The sequence below is a fragment of the Mugil cephalus genome, chromosome 4, assembly GCF_022458985.1.
Source record: "Mugil cephalus isolate CIBA_MC_2020 chromosome 4, CIBA_Mcephalus_1.1, whole genome shotgun sequence".
In the NCBI taxonomy this organism is placed as follows: Eukaryota; Metazoa; Chordata; class Actinopteri; order Mugiliformes; family Mugilidae; genus Mugil; species Mugil cephalus.
Genome location: NC_061773.1, coordinates 26,970,689 through 26,983,910, shown reverse-complemented (window position 1 = coordinate 26,983,910; position 13,222 = coordinate 26,970,689).

Below are 13,222 nucleotides of genomic sequence, written 5' to 3'. Positions count from 1 at the left end.
TGACAGAGGGGGCGTGCTTTTGGCCGAGCAGAGCCGAGCCCAGCACCAGCTGTGGGGAGATACAGTCGGTCCATTCTCTAATGATGGATGAAATCCTAAACTAATACGAATGTTCGACCTGGCCTCCCACTGTCTCCTGTCTGGTAATCCAGCCAAACCAGTGCCCGCGCCGCTGATGAAAACCACGGACGCTGAGCATCAGGATTCTTCAGTAAAAGCGATTCATTTTCATGCACCGTGTGCGAGGAGATTTTATATAAGGCCCATTAGACAAGTATGAAGAAAAAAAGAGTCCCGATTGTAAAATAACCTCCGGTGCCATGGATTCCATAAAAAGGAAAACATTACTAACAGCGTGCACATTTATTTATTTATTTATTTAATTAGAGGTATGAATGATATTTACACAAGTCAAAGTGTTTCACAGCTCCGGTTTGTAATGTGGAGCCGTGCTCTAACTAAACACGGCTGGAAGTGTTTCCCGCTCCGAGCGATCACGGCTCAGTTTACTCTGGCCGCTCTGCACCTTCACAACACCTCATCAACGCGACGGAGGAGCCGCCCGTCTCTCCATCAGACCCGGAGCAGAGGCACGACTGTCACAGGCTGTCTGGGAAACATGCGCCGTCCCTGCTGCATTGCTATCAAATCTTCACATCGCCCGCGTTTCTCAACGCAGGATCAAGTAACTCACTGCAGCTCTAATTTGTTCTGGGGCCAGAAGCCAGCGCCGTGATGGAAGCCTAAAGAAAAGACACCTAACCACATCTGAAACACTAAAGATAACTCCTATAGGCTTCATGTGAGGCAGGAATGTGCGTGCTGTCCAGCAGGAAGACGTGTTTATAAATTGCCTGGCTCGATAAATCCTCAGTCATTGGATCCATAAGGAGGGAGAAGTTGTTTCTGTTTTTTCCTCTACAAAGGCAGAAGGCAGAAGCAAATGGTTGGATGGGGAGGCCTGCCAAGTCAAATGGTATTCTTGGGTTTGGACCAACTTTCCCTAAATATGGACAACAGATTCTTGGTTTAAAAAAAAAAAGTAGAAGGAGAGATGTGTGGAGATTAAGAGGATTTACATTTATTAGCACTAAAAAAAAATCTTTCTTGTGTCCAGATTGTCTCAGTTTCATATTTTCATAGAGATGCACATAAAAATAGATTTTAACAGGAAGAAGATGCCGGTAAGTTAGAAACAATTCATTTATCTAGAACATCTAAACAACAGCTGCATGTCACAATACTGACTGAGTTCTCATGTCACCTTTCATTAGACGCTGAAGACCGTGAATCTCTTCATTCAACCAAACACACCTCTAAGAAAAACATCACGTTAAAATTTCATGTGTTTCCAACTGAGAAAAGAATCATTTATAGTGTTGGTGCTTCGATCATTTTAAAGTGACAGTAGTAAATAGATGTTTTAATCCTCCCTATGTATATAATATACTGTATATTTACTTCTGCCTCTATTTCTGCCTCTTGTTTGTTAAGTTTTGTACATGTTTTGCTTATACAGTGTTGTGTTACCAAATTTTTATTTTATTTTATTTAATTTTTAATTATTTTTTATTTTTTTAACTCTGTATTTCTTGTTCATCTGTTTGTTGAATTTTATATTTTTTGCTTGTACTATTACTAGATTTTTATTTTATTTGTATTTTTGAATTATTTTTTATTTTTTTCTCTTGTACATTTGTAAATTATTGTAAAAAAAAAATGTTATACTATTTTATATTACTAGATTTCTATTTTATTTTATTTATTTTTTATATATTTTTTAATTATTTTATTTTTTAACTTTTACTTTGTGTAAATTTTTTTGTTGAATTTTTTTATTTTTTATATACAATATTTTTATTTTTGGTATACAATAGTGTTTTTTAAGTGCAGCTGAGCTAATGTGACCAAGCACTTTCTCTTGTGCATGAATACAAGACAAAAAAAAGATGAAAGTCTACTTAAGTCTAAGTCTAAGTTTATTCTGAGAATACTCTAAGCAGCTTAATATTGTCACAATAATTCTTAAATCTTATTGTGACAACACTCTCTGGTGGCTTCAACGCTTCTTTTAACCATCAATTCTCCATAAGCTTAACACTTTTTATACGGCATCAAGGACGACAAAGCTGAGTCACTGTGCGTTCGCTTTCTCTCGACAGAGCGTCACAAAACACGTGGGCTACATTCCATCATTCTGCAGAACAAAAAACAACCTCTAAACACACAAGCAAAGAAGTGGAAAGTCACATGTCCCATGATCTCGATGTGACTGAGCGACATTCCTCGAGTCCTTGTCATTCCCACAGCGTTAAACACTCAGCCCGCGGTGCTGTGATGCTCTGGGTGTGACTCACACACAACGAGAACGTCCCGTCCCGTGTTCTGGGCTGTGGTCGACTTTAAAATCATCAAGTGGTTTTGGTGCTGTGTCATTATTTCCTAAGCAGCAAGACGACTGAGAGCGGACGGCGTCTGTAGTAAAGATCTGGGAGAGCATCACCTGGGAAGATAAAAGCTGCTCTGCTGACGCTCGTCTGTCGGTCCCAGGCTTCAGTCACCGACAGCAAAGGATTCTACTCAAAATATTAAATGTCATGATTGTGCCAGCTGAGACTTTGAGTGCGAAGTGTGAAACGGATTATATCTCACACACAGTTCTTTTCAATCTTCTCCTGAAGCAACACGTGTTACAGCTGAAACCTGGAGCTTAGATGTCTATTATATTTTATATAGAGTGATCTGAAGCACACGACGCGTACAGTTACTCCACAGCCTGGAGTAACTGTACTCTGTGACTGGTTCGCTTGGTAGCAGCATGTTTCTGCTTCTGGTAGTGATGTCCGATACCAGTGATTTCGATACCAATCCACTACCAATACTTTGTGTAAATACACACTAATGTGTCTGGTAAATCTAAAGAAAAGTAGAGTATTTCAAATCATAGCTTCATAAAGAATTATTTATTTATTTTTAAAGTATATTGAGGTAGTGGCCTCATCAACAACAGAAAAACCAAACAGAGACACAATCACACTATAAAATGAAACCTTGCATCTTAGTTGTGACCCTGTTCTCTCCTCTTCTGTCCTCCTCATCATAAACGCCTCGTATTCTGTGCTGTGGTTTAACCTGAGGTTTGTTTTGTTGCTCAATAGTTCAGTTACTTTCCACTGAAGTATTGAAAGTACCGACATTTTGATTAGAGAATCGATTTTAGAGCATAAAGACCTGGTATCAGAGGTATCGATATTTCAGTGTTGATCTGCACATCACTAATTTCCAGATGCTTCTCCATCTCCACAATTATGAAATAGTTTGGGATCAATATAAAAGGAACACATCAGGAGAAGGAGGTCTGGAGAAACAAACACGGCAAAAGTTTCAGTTTCAGTCGCCATTGCTGAAAGTATCTATGTGCTATTGATCCAGAAATATCGATTCTTCCACGGGTTTCTTTTATAATCGATCTTCACATCAAATAAATGTAAAATTATAGAGAATATAGAATCAAAGTTCAAGTTCTGTCAAGTTCTAACCTGAAGACCAGACTTTCTGGTCCAAAAAGAACGATGTCCAAGTCAGAGCGACGGTTCTTACTTTCATTTCTGTTCGAGAGATTATTTATTATTAGTTTTTAATGTGATTTGCTCAGATTATCTTTAACTGCTGTGATTAAAGAGAAGTCTGATATTTGGCAGCTTGTTTAATTCTTATACAGATGCATAAACAATATTTTTCATTACATTAGTTACGTTCACAGATGTTATTATCATTTCTATATCTGTCAGTATTCGTATCAGGATATTAACCTTGGCTTTACTTGGTATCGGATCGAAAGGAAAAATAGTGGTATCACACATCCCTGGTTGAAACAGAAGCAGAAAGTAGCAAAAAAAGACACAGCGCCACCTAGTGTCTGGGAGGTGTTGTTAAATACTGGCGTAGGCCACGTACATAAACTGTTCAAATACACAAAGATGTGTGGTCTGAATGAAAGAAAAGAGAATCCTTAAACTGAGAGGATCTTGATCTATATTTTCTCTTTTTATTTCTTAGAGAGTATGTGTATAATAGCTGCCATTTATCTCAGCGTCTTTGTACAGTTATTATCCACAGTTCTCCTCGAATTCATTTCCTCCTTTGAACGTGTAAACGTTTAACATGGTCGTTCTTTTTTCTGTCCCCCAGTGAATAATGTGACACTTGAGTTGCACTTGATATTGTCTCTTATTTGTGCTTTCATTTGACTCCACTTGAACATCATTTTAAAATATATATATATATAAACAAGCACACAGACAGACAGACAGACAGACAGAGAGCTGATCCTCATCCTGACTTAAAACCCTCTCACATTAATCATCAGTTCATCAGATCACTTGTCTTTGTGTTCGCCTGCTTCAGTATCTCTTACAATAGATGAGAGTCACCTCCAAATAACGTCTTCATCACACACAGAAATCCTCACACAATCCTCTTTCTTTCTTTCTTTCTTTCTTTCTTTCTTTCTTTCTTTCTTCCTCCAATGTCAACAGCTGACAGTCTTTCAAAGTCAAATGTCGGGTCAGTTTCAATAATTAAAGCTGTTTGTGTTTCAAATAGAATATTTCATTGAAAAAAAAAGTCATACATGATGGACAGCGTTACATCAATGATAGAGAAGAATAACTGCTGCACCCACCCCCATCCATCCATCCCCCCCCACCCTCCGCTCTCCTTCCACCCACCTTTGAAACTGATTACATTTTATGATTAAAAGAAAAAAAAAAAAAAAGCCCTGAAAACCTGCAGTTAATATTGACATTTCTTTCCGCGGCGGATTTTGGTTGCAAACAACATCGGCCCATTCTGTTATTGTTGTATTCTTTAGATCAAACAGGGCTTTAATAAGGCCATTATAAATACATCTGAAAATTCACTCTGCTATTCAGCAAACAAATCAATTCAGGATGTGCACCGTTCATTGGTCTTTTATTGCAGCACCGTAGGCCGTCGCTGAGGTACCGCAGCAGAAAGAAGAAAAACCTCACCGGGCTCCTTGGCCCCCGCTGGGTTCAAAGTCAGTCATATCCATACTTTATAATTGAAATAAAGGTAATTTCTCCATCCATTTGAGCTGCGTTCTTCTGGCTCATCACTCGGTGCCGGGAGTTTATTAAAGAATGAAAGGAAACCTGTGGACATTACGACAGGAGCTCATCTCCTCTGCTGTTGACCCTGCACTTAAAACTGGACCCTTCCTGTCTGACTGACTGACGTTTCTGGGTTAAAGATCAGTGTGATGCATCGTGTTTATTTCTTGTACCACTGGTAAACGTCATTAGCATGTGCAGGATGATAAACTGTGGGGTCTGGAAACAGAAGGTTGTGATTTTAAAGCGATTTAAAATCAAAACTATTCCATTTGCATTTAACTGCAATAACTCAAGGAATTAACATGGAGGCTTTGGCCATTTGAATGAAACAGGTGCTTTATTTATAGTCAGTCAACTATTATATGTGTGGATCATCATCAGATACTTGATCAGATTGAGATCTAGTGAATTTGGAGGTTAAAGGTCAACACCTTGTGCTGTTCTTCAGGAATTTTTTGAAATTTTTGAGTTGTTCCATTATTTTTCAAAATTCTGACGGTATATTATTTTTTTTTCATGCATAATCACGTTTTCACAACATTTTCTACTGGTTGACAGAGAAATTAATGCAGTATACTGAGTGAGGATGAACTATTTTACTGTGATGATGAGTAAATATTGTAAAATAATCCCACACTAGTAGTAAATCAGGTTTGGCCCCGTGTTAAACACTGACTGCTTATTTGGACATTTACAGCTCGGAGATAAATTATAAGATATCATATAAATATATTAATATTATGTTAAATTTTATCAAGATGACATATTTATTCATATGTAAACATATTTAAACTGCTTTGTCTGTAACATCAATGGCAGCCCGACCAGCTACCGTAATACCTGTAGACTGCGTGCAACATTTTTTTATCATTCATAAAAAGCTAAAACTAGGGACATTATTTGAGGACAAAACGGGGAAGTCTTCTAGCTCTGCAGCTTCATTTTTCAGACCTTTCCATCTTAACCACACCTCGCAGTGTGTCGCTCCATGCGTGTTTACATTGAAAATGGTCCGGTCTGAAGCTGTGTTTGCCGGTATATTAAAGATTCAACATCCACATGAATGAACCAGGTCCAAAAGTTCATCAGAGTTACTTACTTCTCCTTCTCCTTGCAGTGGTCATAATGTTGTGACTGATCAGAGCATATCCTCATCATTTATTAACCAGATAATGCATGGCACAATGTATTCCTAAATCTATATCCCTGTTACTGCCCTGTGCCTGATTAGGCCGCTTCAACACCCTCTTTTTTTTCTGTTGCAATATTAATGAGCAACAGGCCCCTGAGTGTAGGAGCCAGGTCAAACAGCCTCCTTCCTGGTCCCCAGGACAGTGAACGTGCACAAGATGTGACACAAGAGACGGCAAATTATTCTTCATAGCTCTATTAAATACAAGTATTTTAAAACGACGTCCTACGACACGTGATGCAGTCACATACAGTGGGGGAAATAAGTATTTGATCCCCTGCTGAATTTGTAAGTTTGCCCACTTCCATAGAAATGATCAGACTCTGGTTTTTATGGTTGTTTACTGGTTATGGGTATAGACAGAATATCAGTCGAAAATGCATAAAAAACACACAATCTAAAAGTTATAAATTGTTATGTATTTTATTAAGGGAAATAAGTATTTGATCCCCAAGCACAACACAAGTCAGTACTTTGTAGAGAAACCTTTGTTGGCAAGCACAGCGATGAGACGTTTCTTGTAGTTGGTCACCAGGTTTGCACACAGCGCAGGAGGGATTTTGGCCCATTCATCTTTACAGACAGTCTCTAAATCCTTCAAGTTTCTTGGCTGCCTCTTGGAAACTCGGAGCTTCAGCTCCCTCCACAGGTTTTCGATCGGGTTAAGGTCTGGAGACTGACTAGGCCACTCCATGACCTTAATATGCTTCTTCTTGAGCCACTCCTTTGTTGTCCTGGCAGTATGTTTTGGGTCATTGTCATGTTGGAAAACCCACCCACGAGGCATCTTCAGTGTTCTTGCTGAGGAAAGAAGGTTTTTGTCCAAGATGTTACAGTACATGGCTGCATTCATTGGCCCCATAATGCGGTGAAGTTGCCCTGTACCCTTTGCTGAAAAACAGCCCCAAAACATGATGTTTCCACCTCCATGCTTAACCGTGGGTATGGTGTTCTTTGGGTCATACTCACGTTTTTTTCATCCTCCAAACACGGCGGGTCGAGTTAATGCCAAATAGCTCAACTTTGGTTTCGTCAGACCACAGCACTTTCTCCCAAGCCTTCTCTGAGTCATTTAGATGTTCACTGGCAAACTTAAGGCGGGCCTGTACATGTGCCTTCTTGAGCAGGGGACCTTGCGGGCACTGCAAGAGTTCAATCCATAACGGCGCAGTGTGTTGCCAACTGTTTTCTTGGTGACGGAGGTCCCAACTGCTTCCAGATCATTAACAAGCTCCTGCCGTGTTGTTTTAGGCTGCTCCCTCACCTTTCTCATCATCACCCTCACTCCATGAGGCGAGATTTTGCGGGGAGCTCCAGACCGAGGACAGTTGATGGTCCTTTTATGGGTCTTCCACTTGCGAATAATGGCACCAATAGTTGTCACCTTCTCACCAAGCCTTTTGCTGATGGTTTTGTAACCTATACCAGCCTTGTGCAGGTCTACAATCTTGTCCCTGACAGCTCTTTGGTCTTGCCCATGGTGCTGTAGAAGTTGGAATGTAAGAAACTGATTCTTAGAGCAGGTGTGCTTTATATACATGACGAGTTAAGATCAGGAGTATTGGTAATTAGTTGACTGAGCACAGCTGTGTGCCACATGCGCACCAGCCAATCTGTAGGAGCCTGAATTCTAAGTGAATTGTTGGGGATCAAATACTTATTTCCCTTAATAAAATACATAACAATTTATAACTTTTAGATTGTGTGTTTTTTATGCATTTTCGATTGATATTCTGTCTATACCCATAACCAGTAAACAACCGTAAAAACCAGAGTCTGATCATTTCTATGGAAGTGGGCAAACTTACAAATTCAGCAGGGGATCAAATACTTATTTCCCCCACTGTATATCAGAACAGATATGATGTAGCATAGAGAATGTATCCTGAGGGATCTCAGCAGGGCTGTAACTACTGCTGAGGGCACATACAGTTTAGTTCAGTCATATATGTTTAAACGACAGCACAAAACAGAGATATTCCTGCTTTTGACGGGATGTTTTTATGGGTTTAACGGCTGCTTCTGTCGTGCATCCAGTTCATGTGCACACACTGCATGGCCCGAATAAGGGACGGGGATGCGAACGACGGAAAGTTTAACAGATTATACGCCACCGACGCGTCTGTACAACGCATCAGAGCCAGTACTCAGCGGCAAATAGTACAAATAGCTGAAGACAGATCAGTAGCACTTTAGAAGTCAATGAGGAAACCTGAAAAAATATTAAAAAAAAAAAAAAAAAAAAACGAAACAAGTCTTGGACACGAACGCCGTAGCTGGCTACACGGAAATGTGTTCAATCACTTGATCCACGGAGTGCAATTTTCCAGATGTAAGTGAATAATATGAACGTTGTGTAAGGTCTCTGGTGTTCTGGTGGAATCCTCCCCACGTTAATGAGGCCGACCGCTGTCTGTGTGGCTGAAAAGCTGGTGCAGCCTGAGCCGTACAAGTTCAATAAGTTCAATCAGATATGCTGATGGAGGCCTCGGCTGAGGAGCCACGGACGATCAGGAGCAGGAGGAGCAGGAGGAGCAGGAGGAGGAGGAGACGGGCTTAAAGTCAGAGTTACAGAATCTATGGACGCACAGAACGGGTCAACACTATGATCACTGGACTAAAGTGCCAGCATGGGAAAGAGGAACTGATGAAGGCAAAGGAAACGCAGAAATAGTCCAAAATGACCGTAATAACCTGGACTGATTGGGTGACTACTAATCTTCCCTGCAAACAGAATAAATAAATAAATAAAGGCTTCATTTATTTTAAATATTATCTGGACTTTTATGTTGGGAAATAAAATGTCAACATTCTTTTTTGTTTGTTTTTTTTACACATTCACTCAGAGTTTCCTGGAAAGAGCGATGTGCTGTTTGATAACAGCTAAAAATATTGTAAAAGTTCTGAGTATTTCCAATGTAAAAGGAGCAGTTTATCTACTTAAGAGTTCCTTCATTAAATAAAACTGACTGAAAGAATAAAATAAAGCAACTTAATTTTAAAAAAAGTGGAAAAAAGATGTAACTTTCTATTCAGCATTTCAATTTCTATTTGTGATGAAGGACTTTGACTCATGTCTCATGTGTTGAGTGTTTTCATTGACACATCTCATCTGTTCTTCTCTATCCACCAATCCGCCACAACATTATGACCACTGACAGAAGAGAAGTAAACACTGATCATCCTGTGACACTGTAGTGTTCTGCTGGGAAACTTTTGGACCTGGCATCCATTCATGTGGATGTTACTTAGACATGTAGCACCCACCTAGACCCCCGCCCCCGCCCCCACCCCCACCACCCCACCCCAGCCCATAGCAATGACACAGGTCCGTCCACTCATCCCATATAGGACCCAAAGGCCCCCGCTAACAACATTACAGCATCACTACACACAGAGCAACACAGAAATATTTGAGGAAAATTAAAAAAAGAAGTGCCTATGAATGTAAAACCTGCTACCGTAAACGTGCATGCACATACTGTAAATCACAGCTGAAAACAGAACAAAAATAACTCAACTATTTGGCCTTTTAGTTCATTATAAATGGTCTTTCTACATAATCTATCTGTTCTATATAAACTGTGTGTGGCTGCATCAAATGATTCTAAGAAATGCCGCTAAATAATGAAATCTGCTTGAATGTGTAACGGTGCCGATGAAGAAGCCGCTTCTCGACCTTGTTTATAAATTACAAGCGGTGGTTCCTTTAATGAGCGTTCACCTTAACAAGGGTTTGTATTTCTCGTACTGCATCAGTAATGGTAGTAGATAGTAGACGTGAGTCATCCCCCTCCCTCCTCACCTACAGCACATGACCACTACTCTCCTCACCTCACCACTGTGCACTGAGGAGTATAATAAACCTTGTTTGAAGTACATTAACCTGGCTCACAACAATGGTAATGTGCACCCTGAGGGTGATACCGGCATCATTGACTTCCTGGTGCTGGAGTGTTTTTCTCCCGACTGTTAAATGAATTTGTTTTTTAAGTTTGCAGGCATGTATGCAGGAGGGTTTATGAAGGATGTATTCCAGTTTTTTAACGTATGGGCAGGTATTAGTGGTTGATTGCTGTTATTCCTGCAGAATAACTGTGCATTAGATGACAGGGTAGAGAGCTGAAGTCTGCCAGCGCCCAAAAAACAATAAAAAACCTGAGTAAACAAAGGTTTAAATGTGACTAATTGAACGATTACATTGATTTTTTTCTAAGAACCTTGAAATAAAATGCAGATTAACTGAGCATCAGTGTCGCATTGACAGGGCTCCATTTCCCCCCCAGCATGAGTTATATCAAATCAATGGCACTGCACTGATCAAGCTGTTTTGTCTTTACTGTCAGTTTATATTGTCCAGGAGGGAGCAGGGTTATGAGCTGAAGCTCCTTCTGAACAGGAGATTCTGCTCAACTGGACGAATGCATCTTAATTTCTTTAAGATAAGATTAAGATCTTTAGGTGTTTGGGCTTAGTAGGACCTTAAAAGTATAAAAAATAAATAAAAAAAGCATCACCTTTGAACTCAAAATGTGGGCATTGTATATTAGTATATAAGTCCCAAATATGCACCAAAGTATATTTCGACGAAACGATAAAATCCCAACGTCCTCAAACAAGAATTTGTGAATTTGTTAAATTTTCATGTGATATCAAACTAGAAAAGTTAATAAACATAAATAAACAAATGCATTGATGCTTCCATTGACCAGTACATGGCAGATAAAAATGTCTCCTTATGAGGACTAAATGAAGCAGAATAAACTGCTGCAAACCTAAAACGTATCGTCCCCATATGAGGACGCCGGGTCTCAGGAGGTTAGTTGTGATTCAAAAACAGAAGCAAACCAAGAACACTACTTAGTAACATATCTAATGTCAACATGTGGCCACTGAGTTTGAGCTGTAAACTGAAATGTAATAATAATAATACGTTTATTTCAGATCTTAGCAGGTTAGTTTAAAAAAAATAAAGAGCAGAGTTAGAGTAACATGTGTATAAGACTGTGAGATTTCAGCAGGTTTAAGGTAAATCCCATGGGTCTAATAGACGTATATAATATCAGGTTTGATGTACGTAGCCTGGTTCAGTTTAACTGTTGTCCTTTAAAGTGATTTTCCTGTTAATATTGTTTGCAACAGACACAATATTAGACAATATAGATGATATTAAATTAAAAATTGTAAAAAGCTGATCTTCTTACATGCTCTGATATGATGTGTAGTAATACTTACTAGGCTACAAGATACAAGAAGAGTTTATGCTCCTCCCTATTACATTAATATATTTTTAAACATACTACATATGTGCATCTGTAGCTTCCACTGGTGTTATCTGCTCTTCTCCAGACACGCGCTGTACAGATGTTCACGGTTATATTTGTTTACATGTTTAAGAAAACGTCCTGGTTGTAGGACTATAAAACAATAATGAGGGTTTTATTTCTTTGTATCAGTGGAAACAATGACATTCAACTGTTCAACTGCTACCAGACTTCTGATAAGAGCGGAGTCTGACCAGGAAATGGTTTCAGCATGAGTGTTTCCAGTGGTGATTAATTAGTTGGCAAATAATTAACCAATAAAAACCACTGACAGGAGGAGAAGATAACATCATTAACCATCTTTCCCTTTAAATCACTGTTGGTTACTTGGACATGTAGCACCCACCTAGACCAGACTAGACCAGACCAGACTAGACTAGACCAGACCAGACCGAACTGATCTAAAGTCGTGTGAACGGTGAATGAAGTCAGGCTCCGTTCTGAGCATGCTCAGTCTGGACGTAAACGCACAAACCCCACAAACACATCCACATAAGCACTCACATATTAAAAGGGTTAACAGAAAACCAAAAGAAGAAAACAAATATGCACAAAAACTAAATAATGACAAAAAAAGACTGAAACCAAGCTGCGTTGATAATTACGAAACCAACATTCTGGACTTCTGGTATAAGAGAAAAGTCCCGACAGTCAGAATATGCGCATTGAGAAACCGAGGATGTCATTCAAAGAGGAAGAAGAAGGAAAGAACCATGAATTAATTAATAAATAAAAGCCTTTTGCCTGACTCTTGTCATATTTATCCACCAGCCCGTGCTCCGTATACCTCTTTTTTTCCCAGAGACAATCCCAACATCACGTTTCCAATCCAATGCACATTTGCACGAAGGCTCTTCCCCTTCCAGTTCAGCAGTATCAGGCTGCAGGCGTGCAACGATGCAAAGGCAACTAGAAGACGGGACAACTTTAGCTCATCGCTAACTACAACAAAGACAGCTTTCAAAGGGTCAGGCTGCAGTGTTCTGCCAGTTATCACTGAGATATGACCCCACGAACTTTCTGAATCGAGCTGTTGCTTTAATAATAAAAGTGTAAAAACAACAGCAGCTACTAAGCTGATTCGTGATGTTTTCATCGAGCTATGCATGTCACACATCTTTAAAAGTAGAAGTACATGTAAACACCAGAACAGAATGAGAAAGAAGCTTCCATGTAAACCTGGTTAATGACGCTGGTCAGCGTTTGATGGCGTTGCATTAAGATGGATTTACTCGATGTTACTGATGAGCTGCTAGTTGACACCAAGCTGTGCAGACAGATCAGCTTCAAACTAACACAGATCAACTTTTTCCTTCCATTTGTCAAATGCTGCTCATTTAATTTGAGTTATGACACAATATACGACATTAAAGACCATCCAGTGCACTTTCACCATCTCCTGGTGAGCAGACACAAACCGTAGCCTCCATAATGTCATCAACCTTATATCACATCACAGTAAAACTCACTGTTATTGTCATCAGCTTTTTGCAATCCATGTTGTCTCTCTGACTTTTAAAATAAAAACCTTCTTTTCCAGATGTTTGAAACTTATTGCCATGCATTCG